This window comes from Anser brachyrhynchus (assembly GCF_964034855.1).
Source record: "Anser brachyrhynchus genome assembly, chromosome: 4".
Lineage (NCBI taxonomy): Eukaryota > Metazoa > Chordata > Aves > Anseriformes > Anatidae > Anser > Anser brachyrhynchus.
Genome location: NC_137698.1, coordinates 27,846,416 through 27,873,807, shown reverse-complemented (window position 1 = coordinate 27,873,807; position 27,392 = coordinate 27,846,416). Strand labels below are relative to the sequence as shown.

Here is a 27,392-nt window from a genome sequence, read left to right as displayed (position 1 = left end):
GAAGAAGAAAGTGTGGAGGAAAATAAAATACCACTTTGGTAAAGACAGGAACAGGAAACAACAGATAAAACAGCTATTCCGTATGCTGCATTCAGGTTTAAATCTTTTAGAAATAATCAATAGTTATTTTAATAGCCTCCATAACTGCTAATGACATACCTTAAAGAATTCCAGTAACGATACTGACAGTAATTGCAGTAGCACTGCAGACGGACATAATGGAGGGGGTGTCTTTACTGATTCTATTGTAATGCAAAGTAACACCTGCCATTGCTGTTCAGCAGAATCAATCCCATCAGAGACTCTTTGTTCCTCTTAGCAGAGCATTTTATAGTCATAATCATTTTACAAACACTAAATATCAAAGTATATTATTAAAAAAAATAATACCAGCATCAGCAAAACTATTCCAGATGAAGTCCAGAAAGGACAAAATAGTACTATCCAACTGCCAGCATATTGCAGGATCAAGTCATTCCATCTTGGATCATTTTAATGTTTTGATTATTTAACTACATGGTAATTGTTGATGACAAGAATGTATTATGTTCCTCCAAATTTGGCAGTAATATTACTGTGACTTTTTAAATGATCCTAAACAGTTATTTTGCTAACTAATAGGTGCTTTGGAATACACGCAAACGCGAGTTGCACGGTAGTAGGATGACCCAATTGTTGCTCTTCAGAACATGCAAGAAAAACTACGCAATCATTACTTTTTCACCTTTCTGTAGCTCTGCTGACAATGTAGCCAGTTTGCTCAATCATTATTCACTTTTCACCTTCCCTCTAAAACAGTCTGGAAGTGTATTATCAGTTCAAGGCAAAAGAAGAATGAGAATTTATTGTTGTTAAGGTTATAAGAATCAAGGTACCACAAGGATCATGACCAAGCTTCATGGTCAAATTGGAATCTACGGAGAATAACATGAAAGCTGGAGAAAAAGAGTTCTCAAGAGAGGAGCCCTTCAAGCAAAATTCATTCAGCTAGATACAAGAAAGCACCCAATTAATTTAATCATCTCAAATTCTTTATTTGTTTATTTTGTTTGCAACCTCTTGGTTGTTGTTTTTTGTTGTTGTTGTTGGGTTGAGTTTTTTTGGTACAAATATTAGATCTGGCAATATCTGCACAGAATGGTACTGGCATACACAGGAGCAGAAAAGCTGCACCAGGGACAAAGACTCCTCTGTGATCAAACTTATGTTCTGCTAACGCAACGTTAGCCAGCTGCTCCTCCTCTGGCACACTGCTGACCACTGCAGGTTTACCTGTGGCAGGAAGAGGTGATGCAAACACCCTGACAAAAGCACCAAGACCAAAGACCTACGCAGGCTCCAGCACTTCTGTTCAGGAGCTGCGATACACCCCAGGTAAAGCAGACCTGCTTCCTGTTCTGCACATACTTTTGTTGTCCCACAAGATGTCTATTATTCAATGTTCCTGCTGCAAACTGCACTTCCCAGTTCTACATACGGTCTCAGAGGGAAGCGATATCGACTGTTCACTGCTGTAAACAGACATACAGCAAAGAAAGGAACTTGCAAAGACAATAAAGAGCCAAGTTGTGAGTTCCTTCTTCTGGGAAAAAGATTACATGGAAATCTGCATCTATAAAAAGTGTTCTAGTTTCATCATATACTACTTTCCACAGAAGTAAACATGTAAAGGTGCTGAGCAATACTTGCATTTAACCCAGCTAAACACATGGGTTCTTTTGGAAAATATGTGTAAACATGCAGAGTCTTAGGACAAAAAGAAGGAAAAAATACAATATCTGGGATTACCCAGAACAAAACTGATCTGCTACCAAAAAAGAACTGACCAAAATATTTGAATGTCTTAGCTTTTTAAATTTAAGATACTTTATCCTGAAAAGTCTATATTCAAGCTACAGTAAAAGAAATTATACTTGAAAATTGCGGCCTTTTTCTAATATTTTTAACAATGAAAGCATAGTTCAGTGAGGAGAACCCAAGCAGACTGCAACTACAGGTCATTACTTTAATACTTATCCCTGAAATTTTGCATCTCATGAATCCGTTCACAGACCACAGTTCTGAAAAATGCTTCCAGTAGGAAACATGAAGAGGGGCCAAGCCAGTAACAGTTGAAGGGGTTTCATTTACATTCATTTATTCAATTATTATTTATGTTCATTCATTTACAGATTTATTTGGGAAAACAACAAAAAAGAAAACTTAAATTTCTCTGTGCTTAAAAATATTTGCTGTCATGTCAACATGCACATTTCCCAAGCACAGTTGAACGCAAAGCACTCCTTCCCCAGCAGTGCTAAGATTGACAAAAAAATACATCCATTAACCTGGTGGCTGAGAATATTTGCAACTTCTTTTGTTCCTGTTGACAGCTTCTTATCAGTTTTTATGTCAGAGATTCTTTGCAAAGTACTGTTTGTTCTGCTCAGTTTTGATTTCGCCTTTAGACTCTAACATTATTGCTTTCCTGACAGCTGATCTCCATTTCCCTTTAAGCACAAGGATCCATCTGTTTCCTGTCAGGGAACAATCCTCCACAGCTTGCTACACCTTCCCACTTAGCATCTTCTAATACACACACCGTCGTATTACAATTTTAACTTCTTTATGTGAGTATTTATTTTTTAACAAATTTTTAACCATTACCCTGACCTACAATTTGGACAACTTCTTTTACAGAGTGGTGAGCAAAAGCCAGCACGGAGGGTCTGGCTCACACCCCAATGCAGTGGCCCCATCAGCACTCCCTTTGTACCCATCACATACCCTGGCAAAGCAAAGGAGGAACACCCACCCTTCTGTGTACTGGGGCACCCACCAGGTAGCTTGGCAAGTACACATGAAGGCAACTTTTGCCCTGCAGACACATTAACCAACCTGCACAGAGTTGCAGGTGCCACAGGTGAGGCAATCAAAAATGATAAAAGAAAACAAAAGCAGAACTGGGGATACAAAACAAATTTTTGAAACTCCAGTTCACGTTTCTAGCTCCTCAGAAACATTTCTCCTTTGCCTTTCCCTGTACGGAGGCATTCATGTTAACACACCCTCCCTTTCCATCCCAGGATTTCAATTGGAGGTGACCTGCTGATTTCTTTAAAACTCATAATGCCGGTCTTTTGTTGAGCATTTTGTATCTTTGTAATTCTAACCGCACACACACACAAATTGCTACCAACCCCTTCATGACATTTACTATCTATCTTTGTTGATATTTTCATCTATGCTATGCTTGTGTTGCCCAGTCTTTGCAGCCAAAATAATAAATGACTGATCACGGATCTTTAGTTAATTTTTTTGGCCAGCGGTATATGATGACAGTGATGCTGATGGCTTATTTAGCAAAATGATACAGTTTGCTTATCGCTATTCTTGCTATTTAATAACTTTCTGGTTTTGAAGACATTTCTGTTACCTAGTGTTTCAAACAATTGTTTCATTACATACCTGTTAATGCAAGAATAAGTGTGGAATATTAACATTAACAAATACTTTGAGCTGAAGTTTCCATAGTAACTCCCATCTATTGCCTTGTGTGCTTATGTGCTCTAATTTATGCAGTCTTAACATCCTCTGTCTGCTATTTTATCTACTGGCAGCAAGTAAATAAAAAGAGAAAAATTGTTATCATTTCTATAGTCAGGCACTCCAAAATATGGTAGGAAAGCCGAATAACGATGTACACATATCTTTAGATAAACAGAATTTCTCATTATGATAATACATACTCAGTATGCAACATGAAAATAAACTATTTTGCTTAAAGCCAGATTAAGACAATGGTTTCTGTTATTGCTGGCATGAAGTCTTATTGCAGCTGTAGGTCCTTAAAAGGGTAGAGAAATTTCCCCTTATCAACATTCAGCAGCAATGCCATGTTACCCTATAGGGGCCATGCCATTATTTCTCTTCTTTGCTCTGAGGAACAGGAGGGTAGAGAGGCAAGAGTATATGGCTCATGATTCACAAAGAGGCACGGGCAAGGCTTCTTGGGGCTTTCAGGCTGCTTTGGTATCCAAAGGGCCAGCAAGCTTTCATCCCACATGAGTATCTAAGACTGCAGACAATTTTTTCTGAGGTCCTGGGAAAAAGCAAACTTATGCAAATGGAACACTGCAATGGGATTAATCTAATGTTAAGGATCCGCATAGGACAGTGAAGGACCAAGACTTCTAGTGTAAGAGAGGAATGATTTCCACTTGTGCTTACACAGTGACAGTGCAGTGGGACTCCAATCCTGATTTTCTGAATTTCCCCACCATAAAAATTGATATAATGTTTCTACTAATCAGCTAACACTCAACTGACTTACAGAGTATTTAAGGAATGTCAAAGATTTTCCTGTTTGTTAAAAAAGTATAGATCTGCATATCTTGGGAGACAGAAAAACTTGAAGGATATTTTTAAGTGACTGCGTTACTACAATGATACAAGATTTGCTAAATAGTGTATCTACCCTACTATTAGACTTATGTTGTCATGAACAAGAGAGAAAAGAAAAGGAAACAAGCATGCAAAAGAGTAAACATGAAGAAAATCAAATGAACCTGACAGAATACGGGGTACGTATTTCTAAGCCCCAATAATTGAAAGGGAAAATAGAAAACAAACTAAATAAACAAAATAAACTGATCAACATGCTTTCTGTATTTCTAAGAGTGCTGAGGTAATTTTCTACTGAAACAAGTAATATTATTTTTAGATTTTGGAAATGAAAATCTTTTCACTCGTGTTACCTAATTTGTATAGAATCACAATCATTAAGGTTGGAGAAGACCTCTAAGATTATCTGCTCCAACCATCCCCTACATATATTTTTTATGCACTTTTAAAGTTTTTTAATACAACAACTGCCAGAACAGAGGTGGAAAGGCTAAGGTTTTTTCTAGTTACAATTGTGGTAGAAAACCAACAAATGATTAGAAGAGCTATTTAAGGAAAAAGGCAAAGGCCACAACCATATCATTATAGATTGATCATAAATAAGGCTGGGCTTGAAAGTAGAATAAGTAACTCTTGAGAGTGAAGTTCTAGAACAAAATTTTAAAAGGACTTTCTGTAGCTCTACATGCCAGTTGCACAACAAACAGTACTTTCTGACTTTGTTTTCAAAATAACTTTAAAGAGTAGCAGAAAATAAAAAGAAAAAAAAAAGCAATTTGAAGCATGGGGAGTTCATTTCTTAAACCAGAATTGTTCTCTCTAGCAAACATCTAGAAAAACAGAGAAATAGAATTTGAATTTCCAGAATGCTGTAATAATGGCCAGCACCACTGATTGACCCTGATTTGAGGTTCCACCCACTTCTAGTGACTGTAATGAAAATGAACATATGCATTTCATATACAAGAATTCCAGGAGAGAATTTTATAATTTTTTGGTACAAAAGGTTCCCCATTAAGTGCCCCAGTGAACTAAGTTTTGTTGACAATCGTATACATTATGCATTTCTTTAATGATAGTGTTCTGTGATTGCATTTACAGCCTGCAAAAATGGAAAAAAATGTAAGTTACAGCGTGATATATATGCCTATACTTCTCTTTCTAGCCTTCTTTATTACCACCAATGTACACTTGAACGGCCTGTTCTTTGTTGTAATAAATTGTCTGAATTTATAAGACTGGATCTACTGAATCTGAATTGTTACTTACACTTATCTTCAGAAAAAAGGATAAGGGGAACAGCAATAAATTAATTCTGAGTGGTATACTCAAGGTCTGCAACAAAGAAGCATGCTCCTTCATACTGTTTTGAATTGCATAGTTGATATACAGCCAAATCTTCTTCAATCAGAAAGATGTTAATTTTGTAGAGGGGCACACAGATGAGCTCATGAGTGAAGAGGTATCAGGCACCATTTTCAATCAAGCACTGATGAGGGCAATCCAGCCCACAAACTTCCTGTTGCAAACTTTCTATTACTTTTTAGACAGTTTTCTGAAAAATGAATATCTCATCATTAAGGACGTGATTCATAGCAGGTGCATTATTAACAGGGAGGTGTGTTTCCAATGCAGAGCATTACAGGCATGATGACACACAAAGTTGTATGCCATTGATGAAGGAAGGCAAAAGTAACAATGCCTTGATAGAGAACATACCTCAGGTGAAGCAAAAGTGCAAAATTTAGCATTAATCCTATAAATCACTTCTGTCAGGCAGTTATGTTCAGAAACAGAAACCTAAATGCTGTAAATACAAATTGCTGTTTTTTATACCGGGTTTTAATAAACTCATACAAAATGAATTTGAAAAGACTATAGTGTAGGAGAACCTTCAGTTAAACAGATTATCTCTAATTTTTTGCATATAGAATTGAACGCTACAGATATAACATTAGATTTTCTTCAAAGAAACAGAATTGTCTGTTAATAGTAAGACACATGGATTCATTGCTTAACCCTATGTATTTTTCAAAATATTTCTTCAGCAAAACGTTTTGAAAGGGCCTGTTTGGAGAAGCATCTTCTGGCACAAATGACTGCAGCAAAAGAGCTTGTCAAAACTGAAAAGATAGGCATTTCCAAAAGGATGCATAGATTTGGTAAATAAGTAAATGTTGAATGTGCACTGAGAAATGTTGGTACTAATTTCCCCACTGTTCAGTTCCAAAATGTCTTAACTTGCATGACAAGGAAGCAGGGAAAAAAATATTATATTTTCCCCTCCACAAATCTGTGGCGTAGGGTGGGGGGGAAGCAAACAATTTTCCCTGGGGCTTTCAAAGGCTGTATACCTTTTTGCGTAATACCAATCATTATGTCTGGGACTGCTGATCACACGAAAGCATCTTTCCTCCTGCCAAGCATTTTCGTCTTTCAGAACTGTCACTTGATTCTGTGCTCAATTTAAAGCACTCAACAAATATTTGCTGAACTTCCCCACAGCTTTCTATCTCCACACTGATCACACAAAAACAATTTTCTTCCAACAATCCCATGGATGCAGTCTTATCATAAAGTTCTTAAATAAATATCATATCGAACAAATTCCAGTATTTTCCCCCCAACAATGCTACAGTTTGCATATCATGTATTCATAGCTAAGTGCTACAGATATAAAAAAATGAGCTCTGCTGATGTACATGAGCCAGTTTGTTGCAAAAATAAATCCCTTTTAAAAATATTTAATAAACACTTACTAGGACATATTGCAAGCAAAGAATAATACTATTTACAGACAAAATGCAAAACATTTAGTTGGAGATCTGTTCCGGAAAGATTACTTGTGAACAACATATTTTCATAATTTTACATAATTAAAAGTGTATGAAAAATTTAAACAGCGATGTAATCATAAATCAGCATATTTTGTCCTTGAGTACATGACCTTATGAGTATGCACTCCTTATACATAACACAAAAAACAACTTGCTCTAACACATTCTAGCGTAAACAGTAGGACCTATCTGATTATGTACAAATATCATTGTTCCAAGGTTAGCTGTCCTGCAAGGTAAGATGATGATGATAACAAGGATGCATGTATGAATGATGGTACAATCTCAGAAAAGCATGAGACCAGGATATAGTTTTTCATAGGTGTCATTATCTCTTTGTCCTAGTTGGCATTCAGTGGTCACAACGATGCATAGAATCATTAAAGTTAGAAAAGACCTCCAAAATCATCTGGCCCAACCATCTCCCTACTGCCTCAGACTTGAAGTTAGGTCTACGTGTAAATAATCTGCTGAATGGCCTTCGTACCGTATATTTGCTTGAATTCAGTTGTATTTTTCTTTACTCTATCTCACAGTAGACAGAAAGTGGTCTGAAACTAGAGACTTGTCACGTTTGTTGACAGATTTTTTTGAAGAAGCATTTGTAAACAGTTTATAGAAGTTTAATAAAGCATTAATCTTTAGGAGGGCAGGTCCTCGAACACTATGGATTGTTGCATAAGCTACTAAGTCAATAGGTTGCTTGCTACAGGAAGTATTTTTGTAATAGGACAGTCAATGTCATTAACGCAGCATGAGATACATTTGATATGCATTAGGTTCTCTGTTAGTATAAAATTAGCTCTGCTTGTTTCTTGTAGTAGTCTAACTCCTCTGTGCTCCTCATATGGTAAACCAACCATGCAGTAATTTAATCTGTAAGGAGATGCCTATACAGCACAAAGTATAATCCTGCAGAAGGAGCCAGATTTCCGAAGATCTGCACAGCTTGGCCTTCTGCCAGGGTTTATCAGCAATGTAAGGAGCCCAGGAGAAATGCTGCTACACTGTTACTAGCACTCAAATTACTCATTCATATTATATCCCACTAACCCTTTAGGAACTTTATAAACATGCTCCTAATATAAACGAACAGACTAGGTGGCTGTTTAATACCACTGCATTTTGAATGGTGTGGGGATGGCTAGGAAACCCATATGCTATACAGTGCCGTTTGCTCACTTGCTTTTGAGTTCATCTGACATCACAAGCTTCCTTGAAAATACTGAGAGGCTGATGCTTTCAGGGTATGGAAGGTCATGGGGTTACCAATGCATTATCTCACACAAACATGATACAAGGTATGCAAAATACAGAAACCCTACCTGCAGCTCTGCTAGAGAACTGCCACCAGGAAAAGAAAAAAAAGATACAGACTTTTAATTTAACCTTAGCATACAGTATGTACAGTATGTTTTAACTTCTTTTTTAAGTGATATCTTGTATAGGTTATCTACTGCAGATGCAGGGGTAAGTCTCTGCTTTGGTTGGTTAGAGGTGCAGTTCAGCTCAGCCTGAACTACGCAAAGAGCAGTTTTGTGGCATTTCTTGCCTAGAGCATGTGATAGATCTGTAAGCTGCAATGCTGGGATTTCAACAAGAAATGCAGGTCCACAGCAAATTCCCCACTGAATCCTGAGGATAATGCACCGGTGGAAAGCTCTTATTACAGTAGTCAGGGGAGGCAGATGTGTTTTCAGCCAGGAAAAAAAAAATCTAAACTACACCAAAATACTGTGGATCACTCTTGAACCCTGAGAGCTCTCAGGGAATGTATCACAATGCTTCCAATCTTTCATCCTTTTTGATAGCACAAAAACATAGAAGAACAAATTATGTTCATAAGCTAGTGAACCAACAAAATCAGAAGAAATGAGGAAAGAACACTGGAAGATTATTTTGGCAGCAAGCTGACTCCTTCAGAGATCTTTTTTTGTGCTGTACTGAGTCTAAAGAGAAAACTCGCTGATTTGTTGTAAGATGCTGTTCTGTGTACCCTAGCATTTTATGCAAATTTTAGAGATCCCCAGGGAAAAGTTATCTGCCAATTCAGAAAGCACTTCTAATTAATTAAAAACCTTTTGTTTCTATGTTCTTAATGCATTTTCTGTAGCATTTTCATGCTAAGGTTTATTCAATTATATTTGAAAACCATTATTCGAAAGAAACTCTGATGAGAATTTTCAACACAAGACTTTCACGTTTCAGCTCTGATGTCTCCATTCAGACAGCCAAACAAGTAGCTTCAATTTGTCAAAAGTGCAGAGTACCGAGAAGTTTCAAATGACCTCATAAGAATACCTTACTAAAGCCAGACTGAAGGTCCATCTAGCCCTGCAGGCTGCTGTAGCAGATGCTGAATAAAATGTGAGGAAGTTACAGCACAGGCATACACGGATCCTCTCCTGAATACCCCCCCAGTTATCCAGCAACTGTAGCTCAAGTCTCATCAGGAAACAGATTCCCCCAAAGGACTGGATCCTGTTTTACTGGGTCTCAAAGTAATGAGAGAAAGTCTAAAGGGATGAGGCCTTGGAAGACCGCGTGTCATAAACACTTCCACGCATGCATCTCCTCTAGCGTTATATACACATCCTGTCTTTCTCAGCTTTCTTAAAGATTTACTTCAAGTTTATGAGCATTATATAGAACCTTCTCTTTTCACTTACTAAATGGATTGAAGAACAATAACCCTTTTTTAACCATCCCCATAAAGTAGACAAAGTCCCATCCCCAACAATGAAATAATGCCAGTAAAGGTTATATTACACAAAATAACCTAGGTATAAGCACATCCTGACTCGAACGAACTCACCTAAGCATTAAATAATTCTAAAAAAAATCTTAAAGAAAACATTGAACATTTTTAATGCTACAGCCATGTCTGAGATAAAATGGCAACCAGAGATGTGGTGAAGTCAGTATTAATGTTGCCAAACTGCTCTATTATTAAAGAGGAAAGAATATTTTAAGCCAAGAGAATTACAAAACAGGACTGACAGACGGAGTGAGAATTCATACTTCATGCTTCCACTCAAATAACTTCCCAAATTGACGTGCTACAGGAAAAATGTAATACAAGAGGGAAGAAGCTAGTTGTTTATCAGTCTACGGTTTCTGTAGTTACTTATTTATTTCTCCTTCACTCCCTTTCACTGCCTCCTCTGAAACAGTCCTGAATCTTTAGTTGCTTTAGTTGCAAAGATGAGCTAGAATACCAAAAAACAAACAAACAAACAAAAAACACAAACAAAACAACCTTGCAGATTTCTGAAGCTGTTCCCTGGCTACATTCACATTCCTCCATTGTAATGAAAGATAATGTGTGAAATATAATAGGAATTATTTTATTATGATAAGCATGTGAAACAATGAGGGTCAAGAGAACAAACCTTTGAGTTCCATTTCACGATTCAGATCCATTGTAGCTTCAAAAACATTCAGGAATCTCATGGGTATTTTTACAATGCTGTAAAGATTAAAATACTCTTTAGAATTAAGGATCATGAGTACTGAAACTGTATCAGTGAACCCTAGGGGGTATTATATATCATGTACCACTGTGGCCTACATGTGAATTCTAGTTCAGGAAAATCCCCCTGGATTAAGCTCAATAAATTCTCTCTTCTGTCCTAGCAAACATGTTTTCTAGAAGAACAGACTTTAATTAATTTCTTAGAGGATTTTCAAACACTGAAAACAACATCTAGTTTCAGAAGCGCAACAGATATTAAGACAATAATAAAACACTCAAAACAAGTAAAACCTGCTTTATATTCCTTACCCACCAGCATCCATCCTGAACCGAAGCTGCGAGCTCTCAAGATAACCTGGGTTAGAGTGTGAAAGGGTAACAACCATAAGAACTTTATTCTATTTTTTAAAATGTGTTTGGTCACTAGTCTGAAGATGGCTATGGTTGTCATTTGATCAGAAAGTCTGGGTAGCTGTTTTTATTGTTTTAATCACAAGAATTGCTCTTCCCTATTTAATCATTTGTATACAAAAATTACTATAACAAAGATGTAAGAAGAGCTTCTCCATAGTTACTTTGTTCTGCAATCTATTACATTAAAATTGAATATTTTAGGTAGATTTTCAAACAGCTGGTTCAAAACCAAGCAGCTCAGTGGAAGCGACATCACACTGCCTCATTATAGTGACCAGAACCTTTAATGTGTCTTGGTCTCACTTCCATGAAACGCCCATTAAACATTATAACGTCCCCTTCTTGAAGGTTTGTACAGTATAGGTATGGGAATTTGTGGTTATTATGTTTCATATGAGAGGAAATAGGGGAACTTGTTATAATGAATATACCAAGCATATTGAAAACTAAATACTGGATTTCTAAACACTGGATTTAATGAAACACATGGATGTTATATCAAAATAAGACAGATAATAACTTGTTAGCTGAAATATACCATAAAACTTGTGAATTGCCAACATATGCAACACAAGCTTTAAACAGGGACTTTTTTCTACAGACAGTAAATGTATTCCATGGAAGTCTTTCAGAAACCAACTACTCCCACTCTACCTAACCTGGAGTTGTATTTGGCAGTAGAGGATATCTTAGCACAGTGATCAAGGATGTAGATTTGTCAAGCAAGCAATTTCCACTCTAGTTACAACCATCTAAACAGCTTAACCTTTGTAGAATAAAGTGACTAAAACTCCACATATTCATTTTGACTTAAAATCAAGACATGTCACTGGGAGAGACTTTGCAGAAATTCCTTAGATTTTTATTTTTATGTTTTTTTCAAAATAAGAGGTAGCTGGAATTCCTTAATAGGAGTTTAAAAAAATAAATAAATAGACATATCTCCATTGATTCTGTAGGTAAGTACACACATACAAGATGCATTCTTTCACGCATGAATCTGCAGAACACAAGGCATGCAGGCATCAGTACCTCTATTAAAAATTAAGGAAGCTGAGAGGAGATATCTTAAGAGGATTTCTCAAGGTCACACAGTCAGAAACAGCCTGCCAGCAGATTGCCTACCAAACCCAGAAAGAAAGGTAAAACACACAGACATGCATACGCATCCATACATGCAAGTTTTCAAAATGACTTTACATATATGTATTTCTTTTAACTGCAGAACAATCTGACATTTGCAGGCATGACGCTAAAGATAAAGAACCAGTTTTCAGACTAACAATCAAACTGGGGTTGAATGATGAACTCACTAAGGACTTGGGAGAAATGCACAACCAACCCGGCAGACACATTCGGTCCCCAAAATGCACAGTCCAGTGTACTGCATAGCGTGCTCCATATGTACTGACACTGATACAGGAAGAATATTTTGCTTCAAACCCCCATCCTCCACACAGCTAATAAATGACAGACAGTATCTTGAATTTTCCACCATCTATTTCTGACAGTCAAACAGCTTAGGAGGAAGCTACTATGGGAAGTCTGTAAGTCAATTTTATTTGCCTTTTACAAACAAAAAGCAAGTTAAAAGGGTAATTCTTTAAGCGTGAAACACACTGCAAGTTAACATTAATTACTAATATAAAAGCATATCCTTAAGACACAAGACATGATTGAGGTCATACATTATAATGATTAACGACTGTTTTCCAGAAAGCATCCACTGTGCTTGTAAAATTATGTTCATCTGTGAATTAATTAATCTAAAAGCTTTATGAAAACATAAAAGGACAATAATCAGGAAATCAGGTTAGCAGTTTACTCTAATTTGTTCAAAGATAATTTGTATAACTGATTAGTTTGAGAGCAATTACTGAGCTGGCAAAGCCTTCAAACAAGAACCAGCTTAAGAATGGCATATTTGTAATTGGTTTGTATTCATCTTCCCAGCAAATTTATTTGCAAAATAATAGCCAAAATCGCTGTTCCATTTTCTAGTATACGAAGGAAACAATTTATATTATGCACATGCAGAAATATGTGCTCTGAATACTCCCTACTATCAGTCTATGGCTTCAACTACATCACTTAAACCAGCTTACACTCCAGCTTGGCTTGGGGGCAGCCTGAAAAAGGCCCCCAGACAACATTGTGCATCAACCCACTTTATCTCAGAAATCATACTAGGACCTCCAGAGGTAACATGCAGGAGGATTTTAGAGGTGTTTACTTTTTCTGCCAGGAGGTACAGTGATAACCAAGATGTCATCAGAACAAATGCTCATGAGGACCTTGAAAACTGCTATGGCTTCTGAGGATGCCAAGTTACTGATTGTGCCCAAAGTATAGCATGCACTACACAGAGGCAAGGACAGAGGATGATACCTCCTTCCCAGCAATATATGCTAAACAGACAGGGTAACAAGTCCTCCTTAAAGACTCTTACCCACTTTAAAACCCCTTCTAGAGACTCTTCCCTCTCCCAGCTCTTCCCTACCAAGCAAAGTAAGCAGTGCCACCAGTGAAACCATACTTGCAAGCTGGCAGTCTGCTGGGGATGCAGATAGATCTCATTCCCACCCCCTTATACCCATGCCCTCCCCAGGGATCTCTAGCTGCTCAAATCATTTATATCAAGAATGTTTTTATTTGCATGATAAAAGCAGAGATACACCCCACTAAAATACTTGCAGTTGAATTTGCAACAGTGATGCCTTCTACCTGTGGGAAGCTGGAAAGTAAATTTACCCATAATACTACATAAAACACTTAATGGGCCATGTGTGGCCTGCGTGGCCTGCAGCATCACAGATGGGAATTTACCTAGCAAGGCAGGGATTGAAGTAGCATGAGATTTCAGACACTTTTGCCATTCTTATGTCTGATCATGAACACTTGCAATCACACCTCATACAGCTTGTCACGTCTGCACATCACCTTCCCTATCCTACTGAAGGGGGAAAAAAAGCAGTTCTGATCTACTAAAGAGTCTTGGGACACGATTCAAATTCAGTCTCAGTCATTAGCACCACTCAGCAACTACCCATACTCACTCCCCACAGAAGAGAATACCTTCTACCCAGACTTTGTGAGACACTGTCCCTCCATCTCATCAAATCCTTCGCATTTCTGAAATTAAATACAGAACACTACTTCTCTGTTGTAAGCACTTACGTGCATACAGGCATATCTAACCTTCTGTATTACAGAAAGAGCTACAGATGATCAAAATTGGAGTGAGATTTTTAGTGAAAATGCACTGAAAAAAATGAGGAAATAAAATATTTTGATTCCAGATGTGTTGCTTATTTGAGGTTACTGTTATAATGGAGTATCATATATATTATAGCAGAAAATCCAGAACACAAAAAGTAACAGAGTTGTTCAGTCATAGTCCATGAATATTAAGTCTTCTAGGTGTATCAGCAAACCTCGTAACTCAGACTGACAAAGGACTTGCATGTAAGTGATGTGACCTCTGACCAGCAGCATGAGAATATTACTGTCTAGAAACTTGATGAGTCAGAAAATTCAGGGTCAGCTTTAATCACATTTCAATATCTTTTAGCTTCTGGTGCATGTTTACATTTAAGCTTGAATACACAGCTTTTCTGAATCAGGAGTTGGTATGATTTATCAATACCAAGCAGAGATATAGCTGAAAAGAGAGAAGTTAATTTCTTTGGGGAAATTTTGGTGCGAGATGAAATACAGAATTATAAAATGCGAGGCAATACACAGTAAACAAAGTAATATGAACTACTCAATCATGCTGCTTAAGTTGTATTACATCAGGCTCAGAACACGTAAAAATGTTTTGGTGCAGACAACTGAGAACAGTGTCGAGTGACCAATGTTAGGGAAGACAGCAAAGAAAGGTAGCATACAGAGTTAAAGAAAAACCCTAATGAGGTTGGGATTTTTTAATACAGATTCAGATGGATCATTATTTTGGTCAGTCAATTGGAGAATGAATTTTACAAGAAACAAAATCATTCAGAGAATAATACAAAAGACAACATCCAAAACAAATGGATGAATTGGAAAAAAATATTTGAAAAGAAGCCTGGGAGGATGAGAACAGTTTGGTTGTTTGTTTTTTTAAATGGTTAATGGGAAAAGGCTGCTAACAAGAAATCATCAGTATACATAGCCACGGGAGATAGGAACAGAAAAGAGCTGTAGTTGTTCTGGCTGGCAGGGAGTTAACTTCCTTCATAGGAGCCCGTTTGGCTCCTGTGTGTGATTAAATAGCATTGGTAACACCAGCACTGTTGCTGCAAGTGTAGCAAGGAGGCTGGGGGTGGCAGGAACCTGGGGGGCACAGCCAGGACATCTGACCAAATTGACCAAATGGGAATTTCACATGGTATAATGCCATGCTCAGCAATAAAGTGTGGGGGGTGGAGAGACTGGAAGGGCATCCATCTGCTTGGGGAGGTGGTGAGTGATTGCCTCTGCATCACTTAACAGCAGGGTGGCTAAAAGTAAGACAATCTGAAAATACAGCCAGGCTCAATGAGTGAAAGTGCATCTTACACTGGAAACTGCTATAAGGAATCTTTTTGTTTATATAGACAGGCTTATTTTATTACTTTTTTTTTTTTACACTGTGATAGCAGCACAAAATATCTATAAACTGGCAATGAACATACATTTACTGAGCAAAACAATGAATCATTTTTTTTCTTTACCTTTTTTTTTTCTGCCCCACATGACTAACATTACTTATTATTTCTGAAGGTCAAAAACCCATTAAGGCAGAGGCAGGCATCTTTCCTCTCCCTGTTTGCACAGACTGATACATCATGTCATACTACAGAATCCTCAAGGGTCAGATACAAAGACTGGGGAAAAAAATATATGTTTACTTTAAAGAGGCTTTAGAACAAACTATGATTTTGATTAGCAATTGGAAATGCAAGTTTTAAGATGCACTTCATTTTTCTCTCACATGACTGATAGTTATTTTGGGTCTAGTAAAACAGATTAAGCAATAACCCATGAGAGCCACTAACTGGCTGCATCTGTAACTTTTCTGACATATTTGAGGATATTTTGAGCAGCATTACCATGAAACCAGGGGCTAAGAGATGTATACATATACACACATTTAAATATGTTTATACACATACATATATAACAGACATATATACACATCGATGTGTGTATGAATGTATGAACACTAAAAAAAATGAGGTTTACCTCATTATCTTCTTCTTGTTGCATTTGCCCTATTCAACACTGCTTTCTTCTTTACTTCTTACTCATTGCTTGAAGAGTACAAGCACATAACCAAACCCAAAAACTCCGTATGGAAGAAAAAGCCATCTAAACCCACTTATTTCAGTTGTTTGTGGTTTTGTCATTACCTAGAATAAAATGTCATCCAGATGCCAAATGGCCATCAGTGAATCTCCTATCAAATTCTGGCTTGTCCTCATATATTTTAATTCTTGTTTACCAGAATGAGATGCTTTTTTTTTTTTCCAGACTGTACTTGTAAGTTTTCTAAACCTGAATGTTAACCTGAACACTTGGGCTTTGGCCTGGCCATTCCTGTTATATCAGTGCTGCAGTGACTCAGTTTAGACTAAATTTGACCCTTATTACTTACAATCACTGCATGACTCTAGTTGAAAACAAAAACAGCAAACAAAAAACACCACACAAATGAAACAAGAAACACTCTTGCAAGTAACTGTAAATAATATTCTATGCCCAGATGCACCTGGATACTGCCATGAAGAACACAAGTTCAGAATATTCTGATGTCAAATTCATTCTGCAGTTTAACAGTTGGCAGAGTTGGATTATTTTTTTTTTGGCATTTGTTTTGCCCAGTGATGAGAAATTGGATGTGTCACCTTTAAGACAACCTTAAGGATTCCAAGCTTTACACAATCGATGCCAATTTTCCTTGAGCTTACAGCCCTAAATTTGAGATCCATGTTCGCTCTTGTTTACCCTTTATCAGTTTTATAAATAAGTCAGTACAAGGCTTGGAAACTTTTGAACCTGTCGAAGCCTAGTTCTATACTACATTTCTCAAGCAGTGTTATCACATTTTGACTTACATCCTCCTATGTTTTTATAATTTCTTAGTCACATATCCTAAAAAGTCTAAAAGATGATTTCAACATCATTTCCTATCACAGAGTTTACTCAGAATGGTCTCCAGAAGTGTTGGCTGTTCTTTCACCTAAGAAAAAAACACACAAGTAATAGCAAAATACATTGTTGGGATTTTTCAGATCAGTCTTCTCCACTGACACTACAATTATCCTTTGTTAGAGCCCATGGAAAAGGGAAAGATTTAGCTTTTAGGAAAAATATCTTTCCTTCCTCTTTTTCAGTTTTCTTGGATACAGGCATTTAGCTCATAGGACTGATAACACGTTGTAAGATGAAGAAACAGATCTGGTTCCGTGCCCATTACTACAGACAAATACATTATGTGTATTTAAAAATCCTAACTCTATTGGCTTGTTCATTTTGCAAACAAATCAATGATAAAAAAATATACTGCCTCTAAATCACTCTAAAGCATTCCTAGAATTTTTAACATTCCATGGAACTGTCTTCCTAAGAAATGTTTTCTGCACAAGGAAAACCTAATTTAAGAAAATTTTGTCAATTAAAATTTTAGATTAACAGCAGATAAGATGGTGAGAGGAGAGATGGCCTACCTGCCAAGAGAACTGGTGCCAGGAGAGTAACATGGCGCAGCACCATATCTGAATACAGGGAAAGAAACCATCAAAAGAAATTTAGGTTGAAATCTCAAAACAAAGGTGAGAAAGCGATAATTTATCCATTATTTTATAAACACACGACAGACGCATTAAACCAACATGGGCAGTTGCACTGAACACATTTATACGGAACATATATAACAGAAAAGAAGATAATGCAAAGCCCGAAGATGCTGAATAATACTCTAGATGATTCATTCACTGACATCTCATTTATTATTAATAAAAATGAAATTCTGTAGCAGAGCCAGCCTATGAAACTTTAACTCCTCCACAATTCAATATCCATTGGGGCTGAAGAGACATGAAGGAATCTGGCCAAGTTTTGATTATTGCTGTTGTTCTGGTTCCTGAACTAGTTTTTAGAATCCCTTAATTCAAGGAAAAATATTATATAAAAGTTTTCCCATTAACTTAAAGTTATTTTTTGCTCAGAACTTCTGGCAATTCCAAGGTCAGCTCTGTGTAACATACACTGCAGCTCTTCCCACATTGCTGCAGGTCACTGCTGACAGTTTGTGGTAAAAGAACAATAAATATATTGTGTATGCTATCACCCTGAGTGTTTATAATTAAGTCTTTTGGAAAGAAGATGAAGTCACTTTTTTCACACCTCATTTACTGCAACAGGATACATACCTAGCCTAACAATTGCTACAAGTTGTTCCATGTTTCATCAGGAATTGATTTTTTTTGTTTGTTTTAAGAAAATATGGTGGGTTTTTTTTGTTGTTGTTGCTGTTGTTTAACTAGTATATCTTTGGATGTATTTAATCAAATTTAATTTTAGAAGCTGAGAGAATGAGAGAAACTCCTGAAATAAGCAAGCTTATTCCATTTGAGATCAGGTGTATGTAATTACGTAATTCTGAACAACACATTAAGATCAGGAGACAGAAAGGAAATCTGTTAATACACACCAACTATATACAGCTTTCATGATTTATCTTATTCATCACTATCATCTCTTTCAAAACACATCGTAAATAATAGAGTACATTCTCAGATCTTTTCCAAGATAGGAGCCCATTATTGTGCAGATAAGAAAACCAAGTTAGAAATAGCTTACAAACAATACTTGCATCAGAAGTTTTGTTACAAAACTTGAAGAACTTAGAACTCCTGAATTGTAGCTGCTTAGCAGTAAAGCTCCTCATCTGTCTGGTTTTATTCTGAAGAGTCATTCCAAACACTGCATTTGACTATGTGTTTTTGTATGCCAGAAGCTACTGAAATTCCATCAGGTTTCTGTAGATGAAAGACACTGAGATAAAACAGCCTCTCACACACAATTTGGTCTCTTTGATTACATTTACAGGCCCTTCAGTCACTCTAAAACCCCACCAGTCTTTTACTACACCTTTCAAGCTGTGACAATTTAGATAAGTGACATGTTAAATAGCTCGTTATAAATCCACTTCTGCACCATAGGAATTGATGGCAGTATCACCAGAGACTTCAATGATGGCTGGATTAAAGTTCAAAATGAATCATGTATACATTCATCAGAAAAAAATTAAAATTCACACTTTCAAAACTTCTCCAAATCAGCTTGTGCTGAACCAACCTTACTATAAATTAGGAAGAGGTGGCCAGCCAGTTTTGTACAATATTACAAAAAAGCCATTGAAATGCTGTTTTTTCCATTCTGCCATTTTCATCCAGATCTCTTGTTGTGACTTAAGTGACAAGCAATCATAAAGGAGTGAGAAGCCATTTCCAACAAACATAACAGAATAAAAAGAACAGGGGACAAATAAGCTTCAAAAATGCCTTCTGAGACTGGCAAAATATTTATCTGCTAGAAACTGATCTTACTATGAAACAGTAACCAGAATGCACGTAATTTAAGTTTCCTGCTTATAAGAAATCTCACATAGGCAAAGAGCTTTGGTAATTTAGTGTACAAGATGATAATCCTGTACAGTTAGAATAATGCATGCTCTAAGTGGGTATGCATTTTGTTTTCTCTTACGTGAAAACTAGAAACCAAAGACCCAAAGTGTAGCCAACCTCCCAGAGTTTATATTCTGCAGATCGTTGATGTTGTCCAGGCAACAAGAATTCTGCAAATAAATCTGTGATAAAGAATTAATACTGAGTATCTAAAGAAGTATTCAGAGATGAGATTACCTTCTATCTTAATTCACTGTCTGTGACAAATACGAACACATTTGTCTACTCACTTAGCGTGGTGTCTATTAGGCAGGGAGTCAAAGCCCAAAGCCTTAACAACCTTCCCACAAGTCTTGCTGACATCACTTTCATGATTCAATATATTTAAATACATTTAAAGTTCCTTTAAAAAGGTATGAATAAAATATCACAACAATAAAATAGGAGTATCTCCCCTTTCCTCAGCTTTCCATACAGGACACCGAACATCGTGCTCACAATACAAGCAAGCAGGTAATTCCACAGAGACTCAGTTTAAGAAACCTCTCTTGCAAATTCTGTTGGTGAACAGAAAGGAGAAAGGTACTCAGAAAATTCTCTGCAAAGAGTTATACAAACAAGGCTTAGAGATCTGACTTAACTCTTTTCCTAAAAAATGTAGCAGTGAAGACAAGAATATTATAATCATGCATGTTTTTTCTATGCACTGAAGTTTGCATTTTAATCTTTCCTCTGTTGCTACAGATCTTTGTTGTGCTGTGTTGTCATGGCAGAAAAAGCTACCATTTTCTAGACAACTCTTACATTTCATTAATGTAACTTAGTCATCTTTAATTCAGAACTACTTCTTGCACACACACAGAAGTATTTGGAAGGTGAGGAATGAGCATTATGGGACCATATATTTCTTCCTTTCTTGACTGTTCATTTTTTTTTGTATCCATTGGCTTTTTTTCATGCTGTGCATGCTACAGCATAGGTTAGCTCTGGTGTAAGAAGTTAAAGAGGGTAGTTTACTATGTTCAGCAGACTGTCTCTGTTTAGCACTCCCCTGGTGATACCTAGAGCTCAGCTACCCCACCACCTTAGAGACACAACTTTTTCTAGGTGACAAAAAAAGTTACCACAAAATAACATGCCTAGAGTGCTAAAAATTGCAGCTGTGTCTTAACATCATGGTACAACTGTTTTTAAGAAATTGTACTTCAGCTGAGACCTTAATACCTTCTCTTGCTCCACTTCAGAATATCCTCATTTAGAGGTCATTTGTTCAAACACACATAATGGAAGATTCTTTCAGTGATACATGACAGTGATTAAATGATCAATTTAAATGTTGGCTTTCTTTTAAAATGTATAGCCTTAATGAGTCAAACATCAGCTATTTCTTCACAATTATGTTTTTGCAAGCCCCCTATGAATAATACAACACTCCATTCACTATAGAGAGCATCGTTATACAGAGTAGATCTTATGTAGGTCATATAAAATAATGTATAAAATCCATGTACATTGTTGCCGTAAGCAGCTATTGAGGCAGTGCCAACTCTTCGAATAAGCTTCTGAATCTAATATTGCCGTTGTACAGGAACAGTCTTGGCTGTCCCCTACATATTCACAAATTACACCCAGGATATTCTCATAGATAGCAAGTACTTGCTCACATCACCTCAACTAGCTGAAAGCAGTTAAGGTTGAACGGTAATGGCTATAACTTCAGGCCTTTTCTTTCTAATTTATATATAATTTGATTTTTTTTTTCAAATGTGTATTAGCCTAACAAAGGCAATCATTTTTAAAAATAAAAGTACATTGCATACCTAAAATCCTGATCAATAGCCTGCAAAAATGTTTCATTTCTTGAAAGAAATACAGCCAAGGAACTCAGGTTAACAGTACCTCCACTGTGCATGACTAAGACTACGACTTGTGGTTTCCAGCCACTGTTTGAACCCCACTCAAAACCTTCAGTTGTGTTGATAAGAACTATTCCTATGACATTCTGTGTACTCATAGCCATCCTCCTCCTCCAAACTGCTATCACTTGATTCATTTTTTTTAAACTACTCAGGGTATCATTTTATATTAAGTTTGTTCATGAAAGCTTTGAGCATAACAATATTTTGGGTGGTTAGAGCCTGGAAGTGAAGGGGAATTAAACCTACACTCACAGCTGTCTGCACTTATGGGAAACAGAAGTGTTTACTTTATACAAACAAGTATAATCTGTTTTACACACATTTGGCCTCCAATATGATCTGTTTCATGGAATTATTAAGTACACATTGGGTTTTTTATCTGAGATCTAATCAGCTACTGTTCTCAGTGACAGAAAGGCTATTTTTCCTCCAGCCAAAAAGCAGTTCCCAAAACAAAAATAACTATTTCTCCTCATTCAGAATATAGCCTTAGAACAGCAGAACATGTGGTGTGTCTTTTAAATATTAATTCAAATGATCTTCAGAATGTATTACTTCATTTAGAAACAGTTCCTACAAAATCAATGCGTAGGTGTGAAATTCTGACATTTGTTTTTCAGCTCTTGCCTCATATGGGGCTACAAAAGCAAAGGTTACAGGTCAGGCAACATTTGATCAGACCAAGGGTGCTTACCATATGAAGTCAGTGGATGAAACAGCAGTAGGAAAGGAATAATAATTTTGACTCCTGACAATTTCATTTTGGAAGTGATGCTAAGGCATTCTTTAGAATTAACTCTTGAAAAGATACGAACAAACGAACAAAAAAAAGCTATTGCTGGCTATTTGCATCAAAATATACAGGGAAAGCTGATTTTAAGCATTCAATGGAAGATATTGCCATTCTCAACAATACCATGATGTCAGATATAATTTGTCTTTCACTCCCAATTTAAAATTGAAATCTAAACCCTCAAATCCAATATTTCCTAGTACAAATATATCATCCTGCTTTGAGTCCCTGTTTCAGAATGTAATAGCATCAAGATGCTCAGACCTTGGTGTAATTTGTATTCACCCTATAATGTAGTAGCCCTCCAGTGGCTAGCCCTCTACTTGTTGTTGCCCTCTAGTTACAGGGATTTCAAGATTTCAGGGTTTCATGCCACAGTAGGGTCAAGGGACAAATCTAGACTTATAGACAGTGTAAAATGATCAGTTAAATATGCAACGTATCTAGTGTTAAGACTTTCAAGTCATTACATAAAAATTGCATGTTTGCACTGCACAAAAGGGCTTTGGAAGTACAAACCCAACAACAAGCAGTCTGTGCTAGCAAATGGGAGAGTTGTAAAACATCTGACCTCTCTACTTACAGGTCCCCTCAAAAAAGAGCAGAGGAATCAATCCTACTGTGAGACAGCTCATGGGGGTTAGTCCATCTGCTGAATTCACTCCAGAATCTTACTAATATTAAAGTCATCGTTCCTCTTTACCTCTAGACACAGGTTAAGTAATATGAACTGTTGACTTGTAAAATACAGAATAAACCTGGGAATAACCTAATTTCCACAACAATATTTAAACTATTAAAGTTGATATCATTGAACTCTAAAATTTGGACTGTTACGCAAGTTAAAAAGAAAAGTACATGGCAAAGTCCTCAGCTAGTTCAAGGCAGAGTAAGAGAGTCTGAGATAACCTACATAACAGATGGCTACAAACTTTGTCCTCCAGAGACTTGTAATCTTCCTTAGTATTTCCCAGGAGAGGAGATGCAGATATAATTATTTCCACAAGGCTCATCAGAATAGAATTACATTAATTGGCACTTCTAGTTGTTGGGAGTTGTGAAACTTGTTTTTGCATTGCCCAGTCAGTGCACATGGCTCTGCCCAGAAGTGCCAGTCAGCAGCATGGCATCTTCTACGTTCTTCTTGCAGACTTCTAGGACTTCCTTATACTCCACTGCTGGCTCCTCATTTCTGGTTCTCTCTGTCATTGTCTGTTGCGTAAAGCCATGAAAATGCAATTACTGCTACTTCGGTGTTTACCATCTCGCCTTAATCAGCACAAAATAGGACCATAATAGATAAACAGATCCTAGGAAAACAAAACACTTCCAAAGAAACCACCTGTACCTCTGGTGTATGTGCAACAGCTCACCTACCTGCCAAGAAGGTCCTGTCTAGGCCTTAATTTCAGATACTTCTCACTATACCTTACATCCCACATACGTAAGGAAACTGTTCACTAATGTTTGTGAGGGTTAATAGTGTCATTGCCAAACATGAAATGAAGGCCACTGTCAAGTTCACAAAAAATATGAAAAGATTGTGAAAAAAAGAAATATGACCACTTACGCAGTTAAGGCAACTGACAAGAATTCCTTGAGTATTCTAGGAAACAGCAGCTCTGTACAAATTTTTCCCCTAATCTGCTAACTCTTATAAGAGCATTTATATTAAGTGAGATGAAATTGGTTCTTTAAAGCAAGAATTTTGTAGCTGAGACAAGAACACTTGGAAAGCAAGCCATGGAAGAAGCACAGTTTCAAGAGAAAGTATGAGACAAATACACTTTCCTTCACTTGTCCTGAAACTGTAAGGAAACAGCCAATATTAGGATCTCTCATGAGACTCTATTACAGTGCTTTTGCTGTTTAAATAAAATTGAATATTACAGTTTGCTTTTAACATTCTTTGACATATGTTATATATTCTAAGGCCAATGCTGGATTTTTTGCATCACAGGAATATTCATAGATAAATAAGGCTCAGACATTATTTTGAAGGCTGTCAAACATCTTGGTTGCTCATGCAAAAAGAAAAATGCACTATTTTGGAGCCTTGAGCTTTAGTGGCTATGCCTCAGCTTCAGCACTGGAGTGCATATGCTGACCACAGCCCAGCTGTATGTCAGGATTAGGTATGAACACGTACTTCAGTTGTCTACAGCAGAAAACCCAGACATATGGCAAAGCAGCTGTGCATGTGGTTTCTGTGCTTCTTCCTCTTCAGGTTAGGCAGGGAACAAGGGATGAGAGTTACTGTGCTGACTGCACCTGTCCTGAAGTGTAGACACAGCCAGTTCCACATGCTGCCTGAAGCCAAGTCAGAGAAAACAAAACTGTTATGAGCTACATTTAGGGCAGTTCAAAACTGAATCTGTAACTGATGCAGCAAGAAACTGATTAACAAGATGTACACTCTCATGGCAGGGGAGATTGAACCGTATGACCTTTAAGGTCCCTTCCAACTCAAATATAGCACTGGTTTTAGCTTCTGCTCAAGTTATAAGCAAAAATTCCAGAAGTTGTTATAGTAGAGAACATACATTTTGAAAAACCACAGAAGCCATCTGGTCTTGAAATGCTGAATATATTTTGGTTATATAACTTCTGGTTTAAAGTCTCGTGTAGAAATTTAGTTTAACCAACACTTTCAGTAAAGCAAATGACAGCATCTTATTTCTTATAGATGCACAGGCAGTTCACTTCAGTGGAAGGATGAAGGTGTATTACAAAGTATATCTTCAAAGACAAATCCCTTTTGGGCAGTAAAAATGTCAATTTATAATGGACAAAAATAAATAAAGCTTACTTTTATGTATACACATGCATATATGTGTAGAGATTTATAAAAAAAGACTAAATAAGTTGAGGCAAACATTAAGGTATTTTGTTATATCTGGATACCAGTTTACCACTTCCAAGGTTAAAGACCATTCATGCATCACGTTTCATGAAATCTCTAAGGACTTGAGAATTCTGCACAATCCAAGTTATATTTTAAGCATTCTATATATTAAAGCCATAGTTAACTCTATGTAATCTGCCAGTGCAAGAAGTATGAACCTTGAACTGAATGTTTTGCAATTTGGATGATTTTCAAGTTCTCACAACAGCAAAACTCTGAGGTCGAATAAGCTGTTACAGCCATTTTATGATGATGCAAGTTCACTAACTTTTCCTCTGATGTCAATGGAAGCTGATTCAGGCGCCTCATGCTTGAAAAGATAAGATATTCCCATTGCTGCAAGAATGCTCTATGGCTGTTCCAGGATTGTCCCATTGTGACAAGCCCATGAAGTGAAAACAATTAATAAAAAGTTTTTGATTTTTCTGCCAAACATGACAATTAATCTTCTTTGACTATGTCTAATAGAGCATGTGCCATTTGGCATATTGTTGTAAATGGCAATGAACCATGCCTGTAGAAATTCATTCTTTCCAAAGTCCCCAAAATAGATTCGAAGCTTGACAGATATGATTCCATGATGATAAACAATTTATCAAATTGAAATGCAGTCACCTCTGGGGTGAACTGCAATATTAATATTTTCTCCTGTGAATGCATTGCTGTACTCCGTACAGATTAGCATTATCTGATTGGAGTTCTGCTATAAAATCACTTCAAGATCTTTTTCAACAACTAGAAAAAAAGATCTGATTTATGATGGCTAAAAATGAAGGTATTAATGTTGCTTTCAATATGAAGAGATAATACTGCATGGGAGATAATGCAGATTTTCAGCATAACAGTATAGCGATAAGAAGGTAACTGCATCTGGAAGACAAGGTCATGTCAACTAATTACAAACTTAATATTGAGAAAGCTGTCCAACCAACATCAGTAGATTTTATATAAACTTTTAATCTTTAAATCTGGTTAGATGAACTTTTAAATTACTTTGTCTCATCTTCAAGAGAAATTTGAGGATCTCTTGGCTGTAGAGGTTGTAGATGGGTTTTCCTTTGCATGTCTATTAACTTTTATTTTCCCTGCATATTGCATGCAGTACTTTTATTTTCTTGTGAGGTTTAAAGAAGTTCTGTAGGAAACTGGGAAAAGAATTCCCACTGCTCAGTTTCTTACTATTAGAAAAAGTTTAAAAAACACCTTCATTTCTTCTAGGAGCACTTCATAGCATAAAACATTACTTTCAGCATATCACTTCACAAAGAGAGATGTACCTCGTCCCACGGGACCTGATAAGTAAAGGGCAGACTTCACATGATACGTAAAAAAAGTAAAATAAATCTCCATAATAAATATTTTTCTTAGAAAAAAATAGCTTTTTGAAGCACTGATATTAGAGGGGATATATCCTTTTAGTTTTTAAGGTACTTAAAGATGTTGGGATGTTGATTACCTTATCTTGTAGATAAAGAAATGCACACTTAAGAGCAACAAACTGTTCATCAACTCATGAAGATTCAAACTTTTTTTCGCTGTTTCTTCCTGAGAATATTTCAACAGGATGAAGGCTTTTTTTTTATTGTACTTGCACTCCTTTTGTTTAGGAACAGGAACTATATTTAAGTCTAGAATATTCTCTAAGACCTAAAAACAGTAAAACAAAGCTAGTAACTTTTCACTAAAACATTTGTGCACTTTGCTCATGTTATCTCATGACTGCTCATCCCTATGCTGACACAAGACTATGGGAGAATGGATGACATGGAGAACATCACAGCTTCCTCCCAGTAGACATCTCTTGCCATCTCCCTTTCGGCCCAGGAGCCTCTTTAACATAATCCAAGTTTTAAAATAATTCAAATACAAGATTAACTGAGAATTAGACAGACCCTTTGATTGCCTTGCTACCATCAGCTGCAGCCTATTGAAAAAATCTAAATTACTAGTATTAATGCAATGACACCATTTAATAGCCATGCCTTCAAGGCACGATCAGGATTAGTGCTAGA

The 27,392-nt window shown here is 36.7% G+C and overlaps 1 long non-coding RNA gene across 2 annotated transcripts in view; it reads right to left on the bottom strand.

Annotated features, from left to right (window-relative positions):
* Nucleotides 1–27,392, bottom strand: part of LOC308195036 — a 56,521-nt gene that overhangs the window by 14,913 nt on the left and 14,216 nt on the right. For both annotated transcript variants that reach the window (XR_013951170.1, XR_013951171.1), the window contains exon 2: nucleotides 10,613–10,689. This is a non-coding gene — a long non-coding RNA (uncharacterized lncRNA). The remainder of the gene's footprint in view (nucleotides 1–10,612; nucleotides 10,690–27,392) is intronic.